The sequence below is a fragment of the Colletes gigas genome, unplaced genomic scaffold (genome assembly GCF_013123115.1).
Source record: "Colletes gigas isolate AHSC1104 unplaced genomic scaffold, ASM1312311v1 Colletes_gigas_Sc00009, whole genome shotgun sequence".
NCBI classification, from domain to species: domain Eukaryota; kingdom Metazoa; phylum Arthropoda; class Insecta; order Hymenoptera; family Colletidae; genus Colletes; species Colletes gigas.
The window spans coordinates 8,116,227-8,139,972 of NW_025106638.1; the positions used below are offsets into that span (position 1 = coordinate 8,116,227).

General features: G+C 49.7%; 1 protein-coding gene and 1 long non-coding RNA gene across 3 annotated transcripts in view; one reads left to right on the forward strand and one right to left on the reverse strand.

Annotated features, from left to right (window-relative positions):
- LOC122397475 (zinc finger protein ush) overlaps positions 1-23,746 on the reverse strand; it is a 341,099-nt gene that overhangs the window by 112,463 nt on the left and 204,890 nt on the right. The gene's annotated exons all lie outside the window — the stretch shown is intronic.
- On the forward strand, positions 17,196-19,590 carry LOC122397480. Of its 2 annotated transcripts, XR_006259110.1 has the most exons (6): positions 17,196-17,215; positions 17,297-17,480; positions 17,622-17,763; positions 17,878-18,631; positions 18,707-18,920; positions 19,103-19,590. It is a non-coding gene; the product is annotated as an uncharacterized LOC122397480 (long non-coding RNA). The 2 variants fall into 2 exon arrangements; XR_006259109.1 differs by having other exon boundaries at positions 17,209-17,480.

A 23,746-nucleotide genomic window follows, 5' to 3' on the forward strand; every position in this document is an offset into this window, starting at 1 on the left:
GAAGAAACCCGAAAAATCATAGAATGTTTCGAGGAAACCAGACAGTCAGAAAATTTTCTGCATTGGACCCAGAAAGGATACTTACTGTCCAACGGAGTACTCTATCGACATGCACCAGATACGGACAACGAAGAGGCACAGCTCATGGTTCCCGCTCACGAACGAGAAAAAGTACTACAAGAGTATCATGATGCCCCAACCGCCGGCCACTATGGTGCAGAGAGGACCACCCAGAAGATTTTAGAACGCTACTACTGGCCCGGACTAAGGAAGGATGTAATTCGACACGTAAAAAAATGCATCCAATGCCAGAGGTACAAAGGCAATAATCTCAGACCACCAGGATTGCTACAAACCCCGACGATGCGACAACGGTTCGAAATTATGTCAGTCGACCTGTTTGGACCGCTACCTCCGTCCAAAAATGGGAAAAGGTGGATCTTAATAAGCGAAGATACCGCTAGCCGATGGATGGAATTATTTTCGCTTCATCAAGCCACAGCCGAAGCCTGCGCAATAACCTTGGTAGACGAAATCTTCTTACGATACGGTGTTCCAAGGAGGATCATCAGCGATAATGGAACCCAATTTGTTAGTGCGGTGATGCAGCAAGTAATGCATTGCCTAAACATACGGTCCACCTTTACCCCTGTATATTACCCAGAGGCAAATCCGGTTGAGAGAAAAAACCGTGATCTGAAAACTCAACTAGCCATCCTGGTCGGAGATCAACACAACACCTGGGAAGAAAAACTACCTGCCATTCGGTTCGCTATGAATTCAACAAGATGTTCCAGTACCGGATATTCGGCAGCGTATCTCACCTTTGGGCGCGAGCTCAGGTCACCAGACGACGTGACTCGAGACCTCAGCGCCATCACACGATCGGAAAACTTCATTGCCGAAATTACGCCCCGATTGCTACAGTTAGCAGAAACACTGCAAATGGCCCGCGAGACAGTGGAACGAGCCCAAGAAAAACAAAAGGAGTACGCGGACAAGGCAAGAAGACCGGATCCCGGCTACCATCCTGGGGACCTAGTGTGGGTAAACACACATCTCCTCAGTAACGCTGCTAAAGGAGTCTCGTCAAAATTTGCCCCAAAACGCGACGGGCCATACGTGGTCCTACGCAAGGTTGGGGCCACCAGCTACGAGATCGCCAGCAGGAACAACGCAGCTGACGCCCTGGGAACATACCACACCTCTGCACTCACCCCATGCAGGTTGGAGGAAGCCAGCCTACCGAGTGCAACAATAGCGCCCATACGTCGGCGAGGACGACCCCGGAAAACCAACCAAAAGAAGAAGTAGAATATGCTGAAGCCCTTGTCGAGGACGACTGACGGGTTCAGAGGGGGAGAGTTGTAGCGTGTAAAATTAGATATAAACAAATTGTAACGCGGCGCCCCGTTTAGGAACCTGCGACGACGACGCCCCTGAGTTGGAAAACCCCCGTACGCGACACTGTACAGAGCGACTGCAGGTACCGCGCAAAGGGAAAAAACCCTCCTCTCCATGGTCCGTCCTTTTCCTTGAAATAGCCCCCATATTTCCCAATCAACAGAATCAAGGTTAGGCTACAAAGGTTACGAGCAGACGACGCTTACGGTGTTCGGCACTCCACAACTTTGTATCGCAAACCATCCCAACGCCTAAGCCGAGGAAACCGAGATCTATATAGTGACCGGTACCAAAAGCTTGTCCTACACTCTAGAGGAAGACGTCTCCGACGGCACCTCTACGAATCCTCTCGCATCCCTCCTCGTGGAAGAAGACGTTGCCTACGCGGCCCACGGCACTTCCACACTCCTCCAAAGAAAGTCGATCCGCGTGTCGTAGTAACGACCGAATTACGCGTTCGGCTATCACCAAAACTACTTCCACCAGCTAGATTTCAAATCGCGCCGTGACCAAACCGTACGTGTCAACCCTCGACCGTATCGCAAAACCCAGTGTAAAAGTTTTATCTCTGTTTTGTGAACAATAAACCACATTCCCGTTACAACCTTAATTTTTGTTGTGACCATGTTCGTATTGTTACAATTTTAATAGCTTGTTACTGTTATAAATATATAATGGACATTTGCTTGACTTCCCCGAAATGACAGAACGTGATTTGCGACTATTTTTTACCGGATCTTACCAACTTCAACAAGCAGTGTCTTATCTCGCAGAACTAATAAATAGTAACAATGAAATTAACTTCAGTTATTTAAAAACAAACAGTAATATCACTCAATTTAAAGTGCAATCGCGACATATCAAGAAGAAAATGTATAAGTGTTATATAGACTATACACCAAACACAATAGGTTGTTCCGGAATTAATCGTCACTTCTGCGAATGTGCAAATGGCAATCGAACCATCGGATGCTGTTCCCATGTTGCAGCGATAATTTATTATTTGTCGCATGCCCGCTATATTGCAAAAATTGTAAAGCCTGTAGAAATACTCAGCAAAATCTTTAATACAGAACACGTAAATCTCGTAATAAACGATGACAGCGACGAAGATTGAAAATATATCATTAGAGGTAAGTTATTCTCTTAATTCATACATGTAAAACTATTTTGAGCATGCATATAATGATCATTCGATGAAGTAAAAATATCAATTACCCGAATATATTACTCCTCTGCGAACGAAAACTTAGGAAATATCGATTTATAATTATTTTGTATGTGATACACCTCCACAAAAAATCTCAAAAAATTATATATTTATAACAGTAACAAGCTATTAAAATTGTAACAATACGAACATGGTCACAACAAAAATTAAGGTAAAAATAAAAGCAAATGTCGGTTTTTGATTTTTCCAACATCGCTCCCCCATTTCTAAAAATCTAAAAAATTATAGATTAATAATCATAACAAGACACTAACACTGTAAAAATATAAACATGGTCATTTAATAATTTTGATTAAAAAAAAATATTTTTATACTTTTCGAATTTTTTAAAAATCCATTTTGCGGTGAAAAATTCTGAAAAAATTCACAAACACGTACGCCGTAGAGCAAAATACCCCCAATTTTTTTCAAAATCTTTGATACAATACAACAAAAGATATACAGCTTAAACTGAAAATTGCGTTACGCCCTGTAACTACTCTCTCAGTAAGGGTACGGGGTTGACATTTGACACAAATGGTTTTCTTTGAATGGTCTATTAACTGATATGTTCACTAATCAGTTTGGCTCAAGGGCACTTTTGACCATCTTATCCGGCTATACCCTTTAACTGGGGCCTACTCGGACCAACCAAATCGTGTAATTGATTCTTCTCCTTTACTCACTTATATTTTAGAATCATCGCAATCGGAGTTGAGGTCCCCTAAAATTTCTATGGAGGGAAGAAAAAATGAAAAATAAAGAAGTTTTGCTTTTTGTCGCTTCGTTGTCTCCCAAGGGGTATTCTCCTCAGTAGCGGGGAGAAAATTTGTGCAATTAACGAGGGAATACTGGTAGACCAGACAGCCTCGAATCGTCCACGCTTTCACGAATCGGTGGCCATGATTCCGGCACGAGCGACCAGCCACGCTATCCCCGTCCATCTCCTCGGACAGATGAGAGTAGCAGCGAGATAAAAGGATACGTAGATGCCCGGAGAAAGAGCGAGAAAGCTATCTCTCTTGTCGTCTAGACTCGAAGAGCCGTTCCTGGATTTCCTAACCCCGGGACCCTCGGTGCACTTCGTGAAACGGGGGAGCAGAGGAACAAGAGAGAATCTCGCGAGACAGTGAGACCACTGTTGGATCTGTTCCTCCCCTCCACGTGGCGCGGAGGATCTTAACGAATAAGATAACACGGCGCCAGGGAGCTATCCTCTCGTTTTCCTCGCTCTGCCCGGCCTGCTTTTGCTCTCTGTTTCGGGGTACTCGAGTAAGAGACGGTCACCGACACCGCGTCGATGATCCATCCGCCGCCCCTCCTGTTCAGACGTCCCTCGCCCCCACGATTACGCGGAATCTCTTGTCCCTTCCGTTGCTTTTTCACGCCTTCGCTCGGCGTTCGACGATTCCTGTTTAGCCCTGCTAATTCACCGACCGGCTCGACCGCCTCTGCGCGGCCCCGATGATTTGTGAAGCCGCTGGGTTATCGGGGACAGCTCGATCTTTATGACGTATTAATTGCCAACGATGAACTGGCTCGATGCTTTCGAATGTATCGCGGTGCCGAATTTATCGACGCGGTATTGTCTCGGATTTCGCAACATGGAAATTGAAGTCTGCTCGACGTCGCGCGGAACCCGGTTTTCGGTAGTTTCGCGTTACTCTGTACAACGGAAGCATAATAGCGTTGAATATTTATTTACTAAATAAATACAACAGCGTTTCGACCTAAGTATGTATTTAACACGTTGACTGCCGCTGACGTTGCGTGACCCCCACGGCGCTGTAGTCAAGTCGAGTGCCGGCCACCGGTGACCCCCACGGCAGTGAACGTGTTAATTAATGGTAGTTTTACGAAACGAAAATGGTATTGAAAAATCAGTATAAACAGTGTCAACCTGCATGCCTTTATCCATACAGTTAGTTAAATAATAATGGTACTCCACAAGGTTAGTCACAGTCGATCTACCGATAACGAATCCATGCTGCTCATCAATGATAGTTTACGACTAATTAAGTTTTCCATAATCTTGGGCATGACATTTTGAGTACTAATAGGTCCAAAGCTTGAGATTGACGTTGCGTTAGTAGATTCAAGAATAGGCTTAATAACTTTCATAATTTAGGAAAGATGCCGGCAGATAAAGATTTATTAAATATTAACCATAAGACCCTAGACATAATAAAATCACATGATTTAAAAAATATAGGAGGGATATTATCATATCCTGGGCCACAATTATTTTTAAGTTCATCGATACATGTAAATATTTCACCAATATCAAGTGAGAGGTTAGAAATGTTTATATTAGAAGGGTATTCGAAATCAGTAGAATTACTGTGAACAGTATCCTCTGTATATACTGATTAAAAAAATTCAGCGAGCCTTTTTTACCGTTTTTACCTTGGGCATAATGTACTGCTATGTCTTAATAAGAACAGACGATTGTTCCTTGTTCCTTTAATAAGTACAACGTATCCCCAAATTGGAAACAACGTTTTTGGCAGATCACCACTCCGTGGTCTACATTTATACTGGCCCGCGGGCATATTATCGAAATATGTAAGAAGCTAATTAAACCGGCAGACCAAAGTGGCCGCAGCAGTCCACGGCGTCGTAAATCATTCGGCCGGGTCCAATTAAAAAGAAATTCAGGAAGTGCAGGTCCGATTGGTTCTCCGCGAGGCTGCTGCCGATAATTTATTGGCAGGTAATTAGCGATCGCGTGAATGATAATTGCACGGTTTCGCAGTCATCGCGGAATGATATCGCGGAGCGGGTAGTCCCCGTTGCGTAACCGTCGATCGAGCGAAAATCGAAATGATAAATGCCCGTCGCGATACAGAAAACGAGTCGAACGAGGGAGAAAGTGCCGAGATACGTCTATTAACAACACTATATGGGACAAATTAGAGCGTAATTGAACATCTCTGTCAATCATTCGACGCAGCGAAATTTAAATTCTCGTGCAAGCCAACAATTTCACTATCGGCGCGCGAATCGATTAATTTCGAGCGTTAAATCCGGCAAATAGCGCCTCCTATTCATCGATTTTTAAATATTTCACCTAGCATACTTCTCGCCATTCGAGCATAGCGTGTGAGCATAAGAAAAATTATTTTCCAAATTACCGAGAATTTCTAAAAATTTATTCAATGATCATCGCGTGGCGGATCGTGGAATTAATTTCTCGTGCTATTGAAACGAGTCGAGGTAACCGGAGCTTTCTATCGAATAAAAAAAGGTTTGTTGAAATTTTTATTATTGCACTTCGTTCTCCTCAAAGTACTCGTTAATCAGTGTAAATGCCTAGGAACAAATAGAAACGTTGATGATCGTGTAATTTAGGCTCACCCGTTCTAGCCATCGTACTTCGGAACATATTTCCATTCTTATATTTTAATTCCACGTTTCTGACAACTACCCTGTCGAAGACTATCAATATTTTATAAAAATAACACGCAAGTCCAATTACCGTAACAAGCGGAAATTCTTCTAACATAATATTAAATAGTTTTATTTCTAATTTATTCAAACCCAAGTTTTCGTAATTTAGTTTTTAATTAATTTCATTTATAGAGAATCACCATAGCGTACTACATAATACGAGTGAGAGTAATAAATTTACATAAATTTTCAGACTTCCTAAAAATCTATTCTAATTTAATTTACAAGGTTTTTGATAAGTATCATTGTTCAGAGCGTAGTGTGTCCGTCGTATGAACCGAGTTTCCCAGAAGCCCTAACATCGACGACAGAGAACAGATCCATTGGGCGCGCAAGAGGGTGGACTTTTTGCCCGGTACATGAGAGCCAGGAAGTCGGAGGTAAGCTTTTTGCGGCGCAACGTTAAATATCGGACCAGCAAAAGAGGCATTGTCGTCCACGTCGTCGTTTTCCTACATCGCCGCGGAAGGACTTTGACAAATCGTCGATCAACCCTCGAGAATCGCGTTCTATCTCGAGAGGAGTCTTTGGAGACCCGCTGAACTGTCCACTGGTCAGGATCTTGGCAATCCATCCTCGCAGGACTTCCGATCCCGATCCCGATCGTCTCTTTCCACCATTTTTGCTGGAACCTTCGAAACATTATGATCCAACTAGAAAAATCTTTATCCGTAGAAAAATGTTTCTTGAAACGTATTTGGTAATTGATTATTGCCAAAGTTTTTGCCAGAAGTACTAGAACTTATCCTTCTTAAGCTCGTTTCTCAATATATTGTTTAAACGAATGCACTTTTTACCAATTTGTCGTACGAGATATAGTACATTTGATTTTAACATTAAAATTTATATTATTAAAATTAATACTATTAACATTTATATAATTCATAAAAGTTTTTTAAATTTCGTTTAGAATCTCTAACACACGATTGTTTCGAATAAAATGGGTTTTCCGTGGTCGGAAACTTGCCAACTTATTCTGCGTTTTGAATATCAACGGAACGAGGAGGTCACAAGAGAAAACAGACGCTAAACTCGCTGGTCGAAACAATACGGTTGAGTGCGATCAGCTGTAACGCGCGCTATCGCTCGACGCTCTCCTCTTGCCCCACTCCCCGGAGAGCCCGAGCTGCTCGATCCACCCGTGGTGCTCGCGGGGTCTGGGGGGAGAGGCGCTGAGCCCGCGGCAGCGCACGCGCTGTCGATCAACCGGTGACATTTATTTAGATAATGTACAGTTTGTTAAAATGGTAATAAATCTATATATCGTCAAAATGCGTAAATTAATAAGTCCACAATTTAATCCGTCCACAACATGCCGCCCGCCTCGACGTCGAATTATCGATGTCGAAATCGATGGACTCAATGGATCGCTTCGGGCGCGGTCGGCGTCGTTCGGGCCCCTCTCGTGGATTCGTCGTGGTGCGACGTAGTACGACGTAGTACGCCGCCCGCCATGAGAAACGTTGGAGAAACGTGGTTCGAATTAAGCCGGGTTGTGGTCATCGTGGACGGGCAGAGGGACCAATTTCGCCACGGTTCGGTCGAAGGTGCGTGAGCCCTGCCTCAGGGTCACGACGCGAACAAGGCCGTCACTCCCGGGGTGGAGGACTTCGACTCTGGCCAACGGCCATCGAGTCGCAGGGGCGAGGTCGTTCTTCACCAGCACCAATCTGCCCGGTCGGAGATTGTCCTGCTTCCTCGGCCATTTTACGCGCTGTTGTAGTGCGTGCGTGTACTCCCGACTCCACCTGCGCCAAAAGTGTTCGTGCAAGTTAGTGACGAGCTTCCAACGAGCGGTAAGTGGGATGGTTAAATTTTCGAGGAGAGGTTCAGGTGGTGAGCGGATTCGTTCCCCTACTAAAAAATGCCCTGGGGTTAAGGGTTCCAGGTCCTGTGGATCGTCGGAGAGAGCCGTGAGTGGTCGCGAGTTGAGGCAGGCTTCGATACGGCAAAGCAACGTGGCCATCTCCTCATAGGTGAGTGTGGCTTCACCTATGACTCGTTTGAGGTGGGTTTTCATGCTTTTAACCGCTGCTTCCCATAGTCCCCCCATGTGTGGAGAATATGGTGGAATGAAGGACCATTCCGTGCCCTCATTGGCCAAGGTCCCAGCCGCTGCCCCATAGAAATCGGACGTGGCCCTGAACATCCGCTGCAGCAGTCCACATGCTCCCTGGAAGGTGGTACCGTTGTCGCTGAATAGTTGACCGCAGTGACCTCGGCGTGCGGTGAACCTGTGGAATGCTGCCAGGAACGCAGAGGATGTAAGGTCAGTTACTGCATCAAGATGCACCGCTTTAGTGACCATGCAGACAAAGACCACTACGTAACCCTTCTGGCTTTTGTGGCCCCTGCCTTTAGCCGTTCGCAATGCAAATGGGCCTGCGTAATCCACCCCTGTACGGAGGAAGGGCTTCGATGGTTGCACTCTGGCCGCAGGCAGGTTGCCCATCTGTTGGTGACCTGTTCTGGCCTTCGTCCGCGTGCAAACGACGCACTCGTGGAGTACCTGCTTGACCCGAGCACGACCCCTGGGAATCCAAAAAGCCCGATGGACCCATGCCAGGGTGGCGTTGACTCCGCCATGTAAGGTCTTGTGATGCGCATCCCTGATCGCAAGAGTGGCCAGATGTGACGCTCGATGGAGAATAGCCGGATGACGACGAGCCTCTCCCAAGGTAGCGTTCTGCAGCCGTCCGCCGACCCTGATGATCCCATCCGGTCCTAGAAAAGGTCGCAACGAAATTAGTGGGGATGTTGTAGGGATCGCAGAACCCCCGGATAACTTTTGCAGCTCGGAGGTGAAAGTTTCCCGCTGGCTCAGACGGATGGTGGTGAGCAGCGCCCCTTGGAGTTCCATCGTGGTCAGGAACTCGGTCCGTTCACTGTCCGCTGTCCTACAGCGGGTCGCAAATCGCCTGATTTGAGCGGTGACACGAATAAGGCGATCGAGGGAGGAAAACCTGGCCAGATAAGTATTTTCCTCGTCCGAAGTTCTCGACAGCAAGACCGTGGTCTGACGTTCTTCAGGTACCCGTTCGGTCGCGCTCCAAGATCTAGACGCTGGCCACTGCTCGGGATCCCTGGTGAGCCAAGTCGGTCCAGTCCACCACAGGGTCGATTGTTGCAGCTCCCGACTCGACATTCCCCTGGTTGCCAGGTCGGCAGGATTTTCGTGCGTACTCACGTGCCTCCAGGACGCTCCGGATACGAGGTTGAGTACCTCAGCTACTCTATGTGCGACGAAGGGCTTCCACTTAGACGGGTGAGCTTGAAGCCAGGCTAGCACCACCGTAGAGTCCGACCATGTCTGGATCCTGATGTTGTTGAATCCCAGTCCCTTTTGCAGCGCTGCCAGCAGTCGCGCCAGTAAGACGGCACCGCACAACTCCAGACGAGGTATGCTGAGTAGTTTGGTCGGCGCTACTCGCGTTTTGGCCATCACCAGTGACGCAGTGGATCCCGTAGCCCGACGCACGACCAGGTATACGGCTGCAGAGTAAGCACGCTCGGACGCATCGCAGAACCCGTGTAGCTCTGCCTCACAGTCGCCTGGCGAGTACTGAAGCCACCGAGGTACGGATATCTCGTCGAGCTCCGGAATTTCCCGACGGAAGGTTGTCCAGCGGTGAGTAATCGGCTCGCTGATGGCCTCGTCCCACGATACTCCTGCTAACCATAGATCCTGTAACAGAACTTTAGCTTGGATCAAGACCGGCGCTAACCATCCCAGTGGGTCAAAGAGTCGTGCAATTTCGGACAGAACCAATCGTTTGGTCCACGTGGTTCTGGGGCTCTCCTCGGCGATGCACGGTCCTCGCACGGCAATCGAGTCCTTTGTCGTGTCCCACCTGAGACCCAATGTTCCATGGACCTCGGGTTCCTGGAAGGTTTTTACCTCAACGAACGGTGAGCTCAGCTTCCTGTCGGAACTGGCCCACTTGTCGAGCGTGAATCCTGCCGAGCGGAGCAGGTCCGTAAGTTCTTGGCGTATCTTCCAGGCTTCCTCGATGTTGTCGGCCCCAGCCAAGATGTCGTCGACGTAGGCGTTGGTACGGAGCACCTGGGCGGCCAATGGGAACGCTGCTTCTTCGTCGTCAGCCAGCTGTTTAAGCACCCGATGGGCCAGGTAGGGTGCTGGTGCAGTGCCATAAGTCACTGTGTTGAGGCGGAAATCCGTGACCCTTTCTGATGGATCGTTCCTCCACAGGATGCGGAGCCAGTCCCGGTCGTCTGGATGCACCAGGATTTGCCGGAACATCTTGACGATGTCCGCCGAGAAAGCTACCCTGAAGAGCCGCCATCGTGTAATGACCGCCCAGAGGTCGGTCTGCAGCTTCGGTCCCGGCAGCAGCGCGTCATTAAGTGAGGCGCTTCCAGCCGAGGTACAGGAGGCGTTGAAGACCACCCGGATCTTCTGCACGCCGTCAGCATCCTTCCAAACTGCGTGATGAGGTAGGTAATAACCGGCATCGTCCTCCGCTAGCGGTTTGGTTACCGCACTCATGTGCCCCAGCCGCTGGTACTCCTCCATAAACCGAGAATACTGCTGCCGAAGACTGGGGTCCCGTTCTCGTTTCCGTTCGGCCGAGAGCAGAATTCTGAGGGCAGGTGTTCTGGAGGTCCCCACCTTCGTCGCCGCATCTCTGAAGGGCAAACGCACGACGTAACGACCAGACTCTTCTCGGAACGTGGTGTCCTGAAACAGTCGTTCACACTTCAGTTCCTCGGGAGTCATCGGAGTGGTAACAGGAACTTCTTCTAATTCCCAGAACTGTTGGAGGTCGATCGATGGTGCATCGCGGCGGACGTGTAGTATTCGGGCGGATCGAGAGGACCCCGAGCCGTCAGCTAGCCCCATGAGTGTCCAGCCGAAGGGGGTCAAGATCGCCACCGGTGCTCCAGGAGGCCCCTCGCGTTTGTCCTGAAACAAGCGGCCACAGACGTCGGCTCCCAAGAGGACGTCCACTCGACCTGGAACAGTATACGTCGGATCAGCCAAGGTCAGTCCCTTGATGTGAGGCCACTCTTTGTCTTCCAACGGTTGCGATGGTGTGGGTGCGGTGAGGCTTTTGGTCACCAGGGCTTCCAATTGCAGCCGGAAACTGTCGTCGAGGGGTGACCGAATGGTCACGTGAACCTCGGATCGTGCCGTCCCCACGCTGGCTCCTTGATACCCGGTGAGGTTGACCCGAACCGCTCGCCTCCGCAGCCTCAGAGATTGCGCCGCCCACTCACTGAGGAATGAGCATTCCGAGCCGGAGTCCAGCAAGGCCCTAACTGTGAGTGTTCTCCCGTCCGGAGCTTCGAGAAGCACTTGGGCCGTAGCTAGGAGCGTCACCCGGTGTGAGCTCACGGTGTAGGTGGCGGAGCAGGTAGAGGTTGAAGGTGTTGGGTTTCTCTCTCCGATCGTGCTGTTGCAGGCATCGTGAAGAGTGGTGTGGTGCAGCCCGTCACACACCCAGCAGCGGAAGTTGGAGGTGCAGTTCTGGACCTGGTGACCGGCAGCTAAACACGAGATGCATACGCCCGATTTCGTCACGAACGCTCGACGCTCGTTGTTCGGTAAGCCCCTGAACCGTCTGCACGCGCCTAGCGTATGGGTACCGGAACATAACGGGCACTGACGGCCACCCTTCGGTTTCCTTTTTGCCTCGCTGACGTTGACCGTCATTGCAGTACGCGTGGGACCGGAGGGACTGCCACGACCTGTCAAGGGTACCTTTGGGGCGGCAGGTACATCGAACTGGCGAGCCGAGGACAGAGCGTGGACCCGATTTTCCAGGAACATCTCCAAAGCGGCGAACTGCGGAATCTCAAGTGGATCGGTGAGCGAGACCTCCCAGGCCAGTCGCGTGGTTTGATCCAGTTTTTCCGTCAGAAGGAAAACAAACCACTCGTCCCATTCTTTGACGGGCTTGCCCAACGCCTTGAAGGCCTCCTGAGTTTGGCGGAACTCATCCAGAAGCCGTTTGATTTCTGACTGCGAGGTTTTCGTCGCATGGGAGATTTGAATTAACCGTCTCATATGGGACGCGGACAGTATGCGACGATTGCCAAAACGCCTTTCCAGAGACGCCCACGCTCCGTCATAATTGCTCTCCGTGACGGGAGTCAGCATGAGCATTTTTGCTGCTTCACCGACAAGGCACGATTTTAAATATTGTAGCTTACGTACCTTGGAGATCCGCGCGGAGTTGTGGATCAGGGAGCAGAATTGGTCACGGAAGCTTTCCCATTGGAAGAGATCTCCCGAGAAGGTGGGAAGGTTGATCTGCGGCAGAGCTGGTTCCGGATCTTGAACGGTTGGAGGTGGTTTAGAGGTTCCTGGATGGTCCACGGTCGACGCGTTCATGGTCGCAACCCATTCATCGATGACTGCCCCTTGGTCGATGTACTCCTCTTCCACCTCCGAAAAGTAATCTGTGGTAAAGTAGGCGTCCTTTCTGTCCGCAAGGAGCACCAGTTCACGGTGTCGGTGACTAAATTCCGTCCAATATTCTTCCAGGAGCTTCTGCCTCCGCTTGAGTAAGGAGAGAGATAGGCTTTCCTTCCCAGTTTTTTTCAAATTGGTTAAAAAACGGACTATTCGTCCACCCAGTTCTCGTTGGGCGGACACGAGTTCGGTTGAATTAGTCGGCATACCGGACAAGTTTAAAAGAAACGACGACCGTTTAGTTCAAACGACGAAAAACACACACAGCACTGTCGACGAACTACGGGTAGGACACCAGGTCACGGTATCGTAACACCGGCACTGTTTACTTGACCGACACCGAAAAAACGGCCGTTAACGCGTTCGAATCTGGAGCCGTTGGCGAAAACGCGTTTTATAAAATTAACAGACCGTCGGGCACGGTCAGCTCGTGAAATTCACGGTTGTAATGTTACCGTTTTTCCACAGGTCCGAATGGAGGTTGTTCGGAGGATCGAGACGGCGAAGATTCGCGCAGAAGCTCGATTATTGCAAAAACGGTTCGTCTCGACGAACCCACGCACAAGAACGGGAAACGGCACTCCGCACTGGGTGTCGAAAAACGATATCCGGCTCGAAGGACCAAATGTTTTGAATAATATGGGTTTTCCGTGGTCGGAACTTTGCCAACTTATTCTGCGGTTTTAATCTCAACGGAACGAGGAGGTCACTAGAGAAAACAGACGCTAACTCGCTGGTCGAAACAATACGGTTGAGTGCGATCAGCTGTAACGCGCGCTATCGCTCGACGCTCTCCTCTTGCCCCACTCCCCGGAGAGCCCGAGCTGCTCGATCCACCCGTGGTGCTCGCGGGGTCTGGGGGGAGAGGCGCTGAGCCCGCGGCAGCGCACGCGCTGTCGATCAACCGGTGACATTTATTTAGATAATGTACAGTTTGTTAAAATGGTAATAAATCTATATATCGTCAAAATGTGTAAATTAATAAGTCCACAATTTAATCCGTCCACAACATGCCGCCCGCCTCGACGTCGAATTATCGATGTCGAAATCGATGGACTCAATGGATCGCTTCGGGCGCGGTCGGCGTCGTTCGGGCTCCTCTCGTGGATTCGTCGTGGTGCGACGTAGTACGACGTAGTACGCCGCCCGCCATGAGAAACGTTGGAGAAACGTGGTTCGAATTAAGCCGGGTTGTGGTCATCGTGGACGGGCAGAGGGACCAATTTCGCCACGGTTCGGTCGAAGGTGCGTGAGCCCTGCCTCAGGGTCACGACGCGAACAAGGCCGTCACTCCCGGGGTGGAGGACTTCGACTCTGGCCAACGGCCATCGAGTCGCAGGGGCGAGGTCGTTCTTCACCAGCACCAATCTGCCCGGTCGGAGATTGTCCTGCTTCCTCGGCCATTTTACGCGCTGTTGTAGTGCGTGCGTGTACTCCCGACTCCACCTGCGCCAAAAGTGTTCGTGCAAGTTAGTGACGAGCTTCCAACGAGCGGTAAGTGGGATGGTTAAATTTTCGAGGAGAGGTTCAGGTGGTGAGCGGATTCGTTCCCCTACTAAAAAATGCCCTGGGGTTAAGGGTTCCAGGTCCTGTGGATCGTCGGAGAGAGCCGTGAGTGGTCGCGAGTTGAGGCAGGCTTCGATACGGCAAAGCAACGTGGCCATCTCCTCATAGGTGAGTGTGGCTTCACCTATGACTCGTTTGAGGTGGGTTTTCATGCTTTTAACCGCTGCTTCCCATAGTCCCCCCATGTGTGGAGAATATGGTGGAATGAAGGACCATTCCGTGCCCTCATTGGCCAAGGTCCCAGCCGCTGCCCCATAGAAATCTGACGTGGCCCTGAACATCCGCTGCAGCAGTCCACATGCTCCCTGGAAGGTGGTACCGTTGTCGCTGAATAGTTGACCGCAGTGACCTCGGCGTGCGGTGAACCTGTGGAATGCTGCCAGGAACGCAGAGGATGTAAGGTCAGTTACTGCATCAAGATGCACCGCTTTAGTGACCATGCAGACAAAGACCACTACGTAACCCTTCTGGCTTTTGTGGCCCCTGCCTTTAGCCGTTCGCAATGCAAATGGGCCTGCGTAATCCACCCCTGTACGGAGGAAGGGCTTCGATGGTTGCACTCTGGCCGCAGGCAGGTTGCCCATCTGCTGGTGACCTGTTCTGGCCTTCGTCCGCGTGCAAACGACGCACTCGTGGAGTACCTGCTTGACCCGAGCACGACCCCTGGGAATCCAAAAAGCCCGATGGACCCATGCCAGGGTGGCGTTGACTCCGCCATGTAAGGTCTTGTGATGCGCATCCCTGATCGCAAGAGTGGCCAGATGTGACGCTCGATGGAGAATAGCCGGATGACGACGAGCCTCTCCCAAGGTAGCGTTCTGCAGCCGTCCGCCGACCCTGATGATCCCATCCGGTCCTAGAAAAGGTCGCAACGAAATTAGTGGGGATGTTGTAGGGATCGCAGAACCCCCGGATAACTTTTGCAGCTCGGAGGTGAAAGTTTCCCGCTGGCTCAGACGGATGGTGGTGAGCAGCGCCCCTTGGAGTTCCATCGTGGTCAGGAACTCGGTCCTTTCACTCTCCGCTGTCCTACAGCGGGTCGCAAATCGCCTGATTTGAGCGGTGACACGAATAAGGCGATCGAGGGAGGAAAACCTGGCCAGATAAGTATTTTCCTCGTCCGAAGTTCTCGACAGCAAGACCGTGGTCTGACGTTCTTCAGGTACCCGTTCGGTCGCGCTCCAAGATCTAGACGCTGGCCACTGCTCGGGATCCCTGGTGAGCCAAGTCGGTCCAGTCCACCACAGGGTCGATTGTTGCAGCTCCCGACTCGACATTCCCCTGGTTGCCAGGTCGGCAGGATTTTCGTGCGTACTCACGTGCCTCCAGGACGCTCCGGATACGAGGTTGAGTACCTCAGCTACTCTATGTGCGACGAAGGGCTTCCACTTAGACGGGTGAGCTTGAAGCCAGGCTAGCACCACCGTAGAGTCCGACCATGTCTGGATCCTGATGTTGTTGAATCCCAGTCCCTTTTGCAGCGCTGCCAGCAGTCGCGCCAGTAAGACGGCACCGCACAACTCCAGACGAGGTATGCTGAGTAGTTTGGTCGGCGCTACTCGCGTTTTGGCCATCACCAGTGACGCAGTGGATCCCGTAGCCCGACGCACGACCAGGTATACGGCTGCAGAGTAAGCACGCTCGGACGCATCGCAGAACCCGTGTAGCTCTGCCTCACAGTCGCCTGGCGAGTACTGAAGCCACCGAGGTACGGATATCTCGTCGAGCTCCGGAATTTCCCGACGGAAGGTTGTCCAGCGGTGAGTAATCGGCTCGCTGATGGCCTCGTCCCACGATACTCCTGCTAACCATAGATCCTGTAACAGAACTTTAGCTTGGATCAAGACCGGCGCTAACCATCCCAGTGGGTCAAAGAGTCGTGCAATTTCGGACAGAACCAATCGTTTGGTCCACGTGGTTCTGGGGCTCTCCTCGGCGATGCACGGTCCTCGCACGGCAATCGAGTCCTTTGTCGTGTCCCACCTGAGACCCAATGTTCCATGGACCTCGGGTTCCTGGAAGGTTTTTACCTCAACGAACGGTGAGCTCAGCTTCCTGTCGGAACTGGCCCACTTGTCGAGCGTGAATCCTGCCGAGCGGAGCAGGTCCGTAAGTTCTTGGCGTATCTTCCAGGCTTCCTCGATGTTGTCGGCCCCAGCCAAGATGTCGTCGACGTAGGCGTTGGTACGGAGCACCTGGGCGGCCAATGGGAACGCTGCTTCTTCGTCGTCAGCCAGCTGTTTAAGCACCCGATGGGCCAGGTAGGGTGCTGGTGCAGTGCCATAAGTCACTGTGTTGAGGCGGAAATCCGTGACCCTTTCTGATGGATCGTTCCTCCACAGGATGCGGAGCCAGTCCCGGTCGTCTGGATGCACCAGGATTTGCCGGAACATCTTGACGATGTCCGCCGAGAAAGCTACCCTGAAGAGCCGCCATCGTGTAATGACCGCCCAGAGGTCGGTCTGCAGCTTCGGTCCCGGCAGCAGCGCGTCATTAAGTGAGGCGCTTCCAGCCGAGGTACAGGAGGCGTTGAAGACCACCCGGATCTTCTGCACGCCGTCAGCATCCTTCCAAACTGCGTGGTGAGGTAGGTAATAACCGGCATCGTCCTCCGCTAGCGGTTTGGTTACCGCACTCATGTGCCCCAGCCGCTGGTACTCCTCCATAAACCGAGAATACTGCTGCCGAAGACTGGGGTCCCGTTCTCGTTTCCGTTCGGCCGAGAGCAGAATTCTGAGGGCAGGTGTTCTGGAGGTCCCCACCTTCGTCGCCGCATCTCTGAAGGGCAAACGCACGACGTAACGACCAGACTCTTCTCGGAACGTGGTGTCCTGAAACAGTCGTTCACACTTCAGTTCCTCGGGAGTCATCGGAGTGGTAACAGGAACTTCTTCTAATTCCCAGAACTGTTGGAGGTCGATCGATGGTGCATCGCGGCGGACGTGTAGTATTCGGGCGGATCGAGAGGACCCCGAGCCGTCAGCTAGCCCCATGAGTGTCCAGCCGAAGGGGGTCAAGATCGCCACCGGTGCTCCAGGAGGCCCCTCGCGTTTGTCCTGAAACAAGCGGCCACAGACGTCGGCTCCCAAGAGGACGTCCACTCGACCTGGAACAGTATACGTCGGGTCAGCCAAGGTCAGTCCCTTGATGTGAGGCCACTCTTTGTCTTCCAACGGTTGCGATGGTGTGGGTGCGGTGAGGCTTTTGGTCACCAGGGCTTCCAATTGCAGCCGGAAACTGTCGTCGAGGGGTGACCGAATGGTCACGTGAACCTCGGATCGTGCCGTCCCCACGCTGGCTCCTTGATACCCGGTGAGGTTGACCCGAACCGCTCGCCTCCGCAGCCTCAGAGATTGCGCCGCCCACTCACTGAGGAATGAGCATTCCGAGCCGGAGTCCAGCAAGGCCCTAACTGTGCTTGTTCTCCCATCCGGACCTTCGAGAAGCACTTGGGCCGTAGCTAGGAGCGTCACCCGGTGTGAGCTCACGGTGTAGGTGGCGGAGCAGGTAGAGGTTGAAGGTGTTGGGTTTCTCTCTCCGATCGTGCTGTTGCAGGCATCGTGAAGAGTGGTGTGGTGCAGCCCGTCACACACCCAGCAGCGGAAGTTGGAGGTGCAGTTCTGGACCTGGTGACCGGCAGCTAAACACGAGATGCATACGCCCGATTTCGTCACGAACGCTCGACGCTCGTTGTTCGGTAAGCCCCTGAACCGTCTGCACGCGCCTAGCGTATGGGTACCGGAACATAACGGGCACTGACGGCCACCCTTCGGTTTCCTTTTTGCCTCGCTGACGTTGACCGTCATTGCAGTACGCGTGGGACCGGAGGGACTGCCACGACCTGTCAAGGGTACCTTTGGGGCGGCAGGTACATCGAACTGGCGAGCCGAGGACAGAGCGTGGACCCGATTTTCCAGGAACATCTCCAAAGCGGCGAACTGCGGAATCTCAAGTGGATCGGTGAGCGAGACCTCCCAGGCCAGTCGCGTGGTTTGATCCAGTTTTTCCGTCAGAAGGAAAACAAACCACTCGTCCCATTCTTTGACGGGCTTGCCCAACGCCTTGAAGGCCTCCTGAGTTTGGCGGAACTCATCCAGAAGCCGTTTGATTTCTGACTGCGAGGTTTTCGTCGCATGGGAGATTTGAATTAACCGTCTCATATGGGACGCGGACAGTATGCGACGATTGCCAAAACGCCTTTCCAGAGACGCCCACGCTCCGTCATAATTGCTCTCCGTGACGGGAGTCAGCATGAGCATTTTTGCTGCTTCACCGACAAGGCACGATTTTAAATATTGTAGCTTACGTACCTTGGAGATCCGCGCGGAGTTGTGGATCAGGGAGCAGAATTGGTCACGGAAGCTTTCCCATTGGAAGAGATCTCCCGAGAAGGTGGGAAGGTTGATCTGCGGCAGAGCTGGTTCCGGATCTTGAACGGTTGGAGGTGGTTTAGAGGTTCCTGGATGGTCCACGGTCGACGCGTTCATGGTCGCAACCCATTCATCGATGACTGCCCCTTGGTCGATGTACTCCTCTTCCACCTCCGAAAAGTAATCTGTGGTAAAGTAGGCGTCCTTTCTGTCCGCAAGGAGCACCAGTTCACGGTGTCGGTGACTAAATTCCGTCCAATATTCTTCCAGGAGCTTCTGCCTCCGCTTGAGTAAGGAGAGAGATAGGCTTTCCTTCCCAGTTTTTTTCAAATTGGTTAAAAAACGGACTATTCGTCCACCCAGTTCTCGTTGGGCGGACACGAGTTCGGTTGAATTAGTCGGCATACCGGACAAGTTTAAAAGAAACGACGACCGTTTAGTTCAAACGACGAAAAACACACACAGCACTGTCGACGAACTACGGGTAGGACACCAGGTCACGGTATCGTAACACCGGCACTGTTTACTTGACCGACACCGAAAAAACGGCCGTTAACGCGTTCGAATCTGGAGCCGTTGGCGAAAACGCGTTTTATAAAATTAACAGACCGTCGGGCACGGTCAGCTCGTGAAATTCACGGTTGTAATGTTACCGTTTTTCCACAGGTCCGAATGGAGGTTGTTCGGAGGATCGAGACGGCGAAGATTCGCGCAGAAGCTCGATTATTGCAAAAAACGGTTCGTCTCGACGAACCCACGCACAAGAACGGGAAACGGCACTCCGCACTGGGTGTCGAAAAACGATATCCGGCTCGAAGGACCAAATGTTTCGAATAAAATGGGTTTTCCGTGGTCGGAAACTTGCCAACTTATTCTGCGTTTTGAATATCAACGGAACGAGGAGGTCACAAGAGAAAACAGACGCTAAACTCGCTGGTCGAAACAATACGGTTGAGTGCGATCAGCTGTAACGCGCGCTATCGCTCGACGCTCTCCTCTTGCCCCACTCCCCGGAGAGCCCGAGCTGCTCGATCCACCCGTGGTGCTCGCGGGGTCTGGGGGGAGAGGCGCTGAGCCCGCGGCAGCGCACGCGCTGTCGATCAACCGGTGACATTTATTTAGATAATGTACAGTTTGTTAAAATGGTAATAAATCTATATATCGTCAAAATGCGTAAATTAATAAGTCCACAATTTAATCCGTCCACAACAACGATATTATTTTAGAGCCATTTAACTTCACGACTTTTCTTATAGCATACGTACAATGGATTTTACAATATTCACTTCTATACTTATTGTTTGTTTTCTGAGAAAAATATGTAGTCTGTCTTGCCTACCACGACCGGTCATCTGATTGGTTGATGATTTATATTTGAACTAAACAAAATTTGGTATCAAATTCTGGTATAACAAAGACAAAAGGAGAGAATCTTCAGTTTCCACTGTCTTAGAACAGTCTAACAACACATATAAAAAATACTAAGACTTTAGACACGTGCAGTTTCGAAACTACTAATGTTTTATTTATAAATAAGCCATCGTTGGAAGCGGTAAACCTTCCCCTTTAAAATGGTTTTTGGTTTCTGGCGATCCGACTTCCCGTTTTCGAGATATCGTAATTTATGTAAGAAGATATTTTTCTTAATTTGACTATCTCTGTCTCTGTCTGACGCGTCGCGTGTTTACTGTTTTCACGCGCGCGAGTTCATTGACCTCAATGAAACGTAAACAAACGCTTCGGACCCTTGTATCTCCGGAACTAACCACACGATCAACATGAAACTAAAATCGCTATATCTCTGGAACTAATTGAGCTATCGACTTGTTCGAACGCTCGTTTTAAAGGGCATTTCAACCTCTATCCGATGACTATAACAACTACTATATTTTGTGCTATCTTCTATGTTTATTTTGAAATTTACTTTGACTCTATGCACCCAAAGAAGTTTCAGCAATTTCTATCGATCGTACGACTAGTATAGGCTAAAACTGGATCATAAATTGTTTATTTAATCGAAAATAAATTAAAATCTGTATACAGAGTGTTTGCATAATTACTATGTCATTTTCTCGTAAGTACTGCTTTCTCCGGAATTAACTACAGTATTGACTTGAAATAAAATTCGTTTTCAAGAGCGTTTTATCTTCTATCCGATGAAAATTACTAACTTACTAATACTATTAAAGTACTAATGCACGTTTAGAGTAAAAGTATTGAATATTTTTGTACAGGTTCTCGAAATGCATGAAAGAGAAGGATATCTAACGAATAAACATAAAAACACAACTTTCTATACATATAATGGAAAAATTAGAAGTACGTTGCCTCGTAAAAGAGAAAAAGAAAGTCATTTGACCGATCATGGTAGAGTATACATGAAGTGCCGGTAGGTTTATTGTTAAAGACTTTCTCCAAGGTCCCTTTTATTCTGGATTCGTTGATATTTTGAATATCAAAACTAAAACCAAACGACTCTGTCGCTGATACGCGACCAACGGAGGGTCAAACGTGTATTTCACCGCTAGTTTCGACGTATCCGTGAAACAATGTTTCGACGAGTCCCTATAATTTCCGTCTAAATCGCGACTGCGCAACGTACGGGAGCTCCTCCGGCGAGATCTACGCGCTCGATAGATCCCCGCGACCTCCGACCGTCCGATCGTCGATCTTTCCCTCGGCCTTGGCATTTGCGAATAAATGGATCCACTGTCTGTCAGCGCGCGGAACGACTCTCGACGCGGAGAAGGAGGACGGCGAAGAAGAAGCCGACGCGCCGGCGAAACGAGGGTTTCCGTGTGATAAGATAAAAACCTGGCGCGCTATCGGCGGGCCGTTTCACGATATCGGTCGCGCGGCACGAGAACCGACTGCAGAAGTAGCACCGGGGACTCTGTAATTGTCCCGTGTATTGGCGACGCTGCGTGAAATGTTGCCCTCTTTGCTCGGACATCGACTCGCCATTAAGCCATTAACCGTGAGGCAGAAACGCAGCGAGAACCACCACGCCTTTTAAGGACTCGGGAGGCTCGAGAGGCCGTGCTACGACCGGAAGTGGCGGAACGGTCGTAGGAACCGACGAGATCCCCGACCCCTGTGCGCCGACTGAATGGACGCGTCTGTTCTTTCGGGATTTTCGGGAAATGGAATGCAACTTTCGCGTCGCTCGGAACACGCTTTCGACGATCTCGAGACTTACCTCGATCATTCCTTGGATCTATTAACCAGTCAGCCGTGGCGACCTCTGTTCGAAGCACCTACAGTGCCGGGACATAAGTATTGGCATAGTATGATTGTCGTACCAAATGCTTGTAACTACTAGACAACTTGATTCGAAGGAAAAACTTTTTGACATGTTCATTTATTGTCTATTTTAGTTTTGTTAGATAACGGAAGCAATAATGTACAAAAATGTATTTATTGAACATCTTGTGGGTGGACGAAAGTATTGGCACACTCTAATGGAAACATTTAAAAATTACTTGGAATTAAATATTAACATTTAGTTGCCCCACCTTTCCTTTCGAGGACCTCCTTTAATCGCAGCGAAATGTTAGCAATAAAGACGGATCAATTCATTCTCGCGAACGTTGAAAACCGTTCATCAGACGGACTTTCAGAGGGGGAGGGGGGTGTTGATGCCCACCTGTCGTCACAAAAGGGTGGACACGTGTCCAAGGGGTGAAAACGATGTATGAACACGCGTGAGGGATGAACTGCGCCTCGTCGACCTGCTGACACGATCGGCCACCGGTGTTAGATCACTCCTGTCGGGATTTCCGGTTGTTTTTCCGAATGTTCCTTTCCGAGAGAAATTTCAAAAAAAGAGCTTCCTCCCGGCGCGCTATCGATTTCGCGAAATAGCGCTGCGACGCGAGATACAGCATGATACATCGTCCGCGAATATTAAAAATCGAGTTTACCGACGTGAACGAAGCGTTAAGTAATTTATTACAGTGAAATTTTGTTCATGAAGGATTTGTTTAAATGTAAAATCTGTGTTTAACGCCGACGGGCAAAGAATACACTTCAAGTCACGTAGAATGAAGTATTCGAAGATTGCTGGTACAAAGATGATCTTTATACAATTGCTTTCCTCGATATCGAAACTTTCGTTTCCCTTGGCATTTTTCTGCTTTTCTAAAATACGAGGCTCGTTCGAAAAGAATTTTAAATAGTCTGACAACGCGTATTAAAAATACAAAAACTTTACACGCGTACAGTTTAGAGACTACTGACGTTTTCTGCAAAACTGAACCATCGCTGGAAGCGGCAAAGCTTCCTCTTTAAAATAGTTTTTGGATTCGTGTCGATTCGACTTTTCGTTTCGGAGATATCGTAATTTATGCGAGGGGGTAATTTTTTTAATTCCGCCATCTCTGTTTCCGTCTTACGCGTCGGTCCTCTCACTCGCTCCTGCGCTGTGCTGACCTACCCCGCTCACGTGACCTGCGCAGTAGCCCACTACGCACACTATTTACTATTTACTACGAGCGCGTACGCATTTCCGAGAATGCGTAGCATTTCTCGGAATTTCCTCGACCTCGCCGCGAATCAATGAAAAATAAACAAATGCTTGGAAGCCTTGCATCTCCGGAACTGACCGCGCTATCGACTCGAAACAAAATTCGTTATATCTCCGGAACTGGTCACGCTATCGACTTGAACGAACACTCATTTTAAAGGACTCTTTATCCTCTATCCGACAAATGCACCAACTAGTACAATTTGAAACCTAGTCCTCGCATAATTTTCAGATGGATTTTATTTGATTTAAAAAGTAACTTCATTCTGTTATTCAAATTCAAATTTTCACTTTTTCAATACACTGACTGGTACAATTTGAAATCTAGTCGTTAAATAATTTCCAGATATAATAACTTCATTCTGTCATCCAAATTCAAATTTAGACTTTAAAAAATATTATTGACTGTAGAAAGTTTAATGCAACAATGTTTATCGGTTTATTAGGAAACTCGACACGAGCTTGTGGGATGATTTAATACGTATAGAGATAATTGACTACGCTTAAAGTACCGCGTGGAAAGCGATAATTACCCAGGCTCGAAACGGTCTGCGTTCTACCGATTAGGCTAGGAGATACTGTAATTTCTTTCTCACCCCCACAGACACGTGGCCGCCCTACGTAACGACAGGTGAGAATCGTGCCTCTTATGCCGGCAACAACCGGTTAAGTGCCATACGCGAGGAATCCATTAAGTCTGCACGTGCTTCTTCCGGTTCTCGGTCGAGGCAAGTCGTTCCTGTTTCCTTGGCCAGCCTGGAAAGGATATACGGCCCATCCACGAA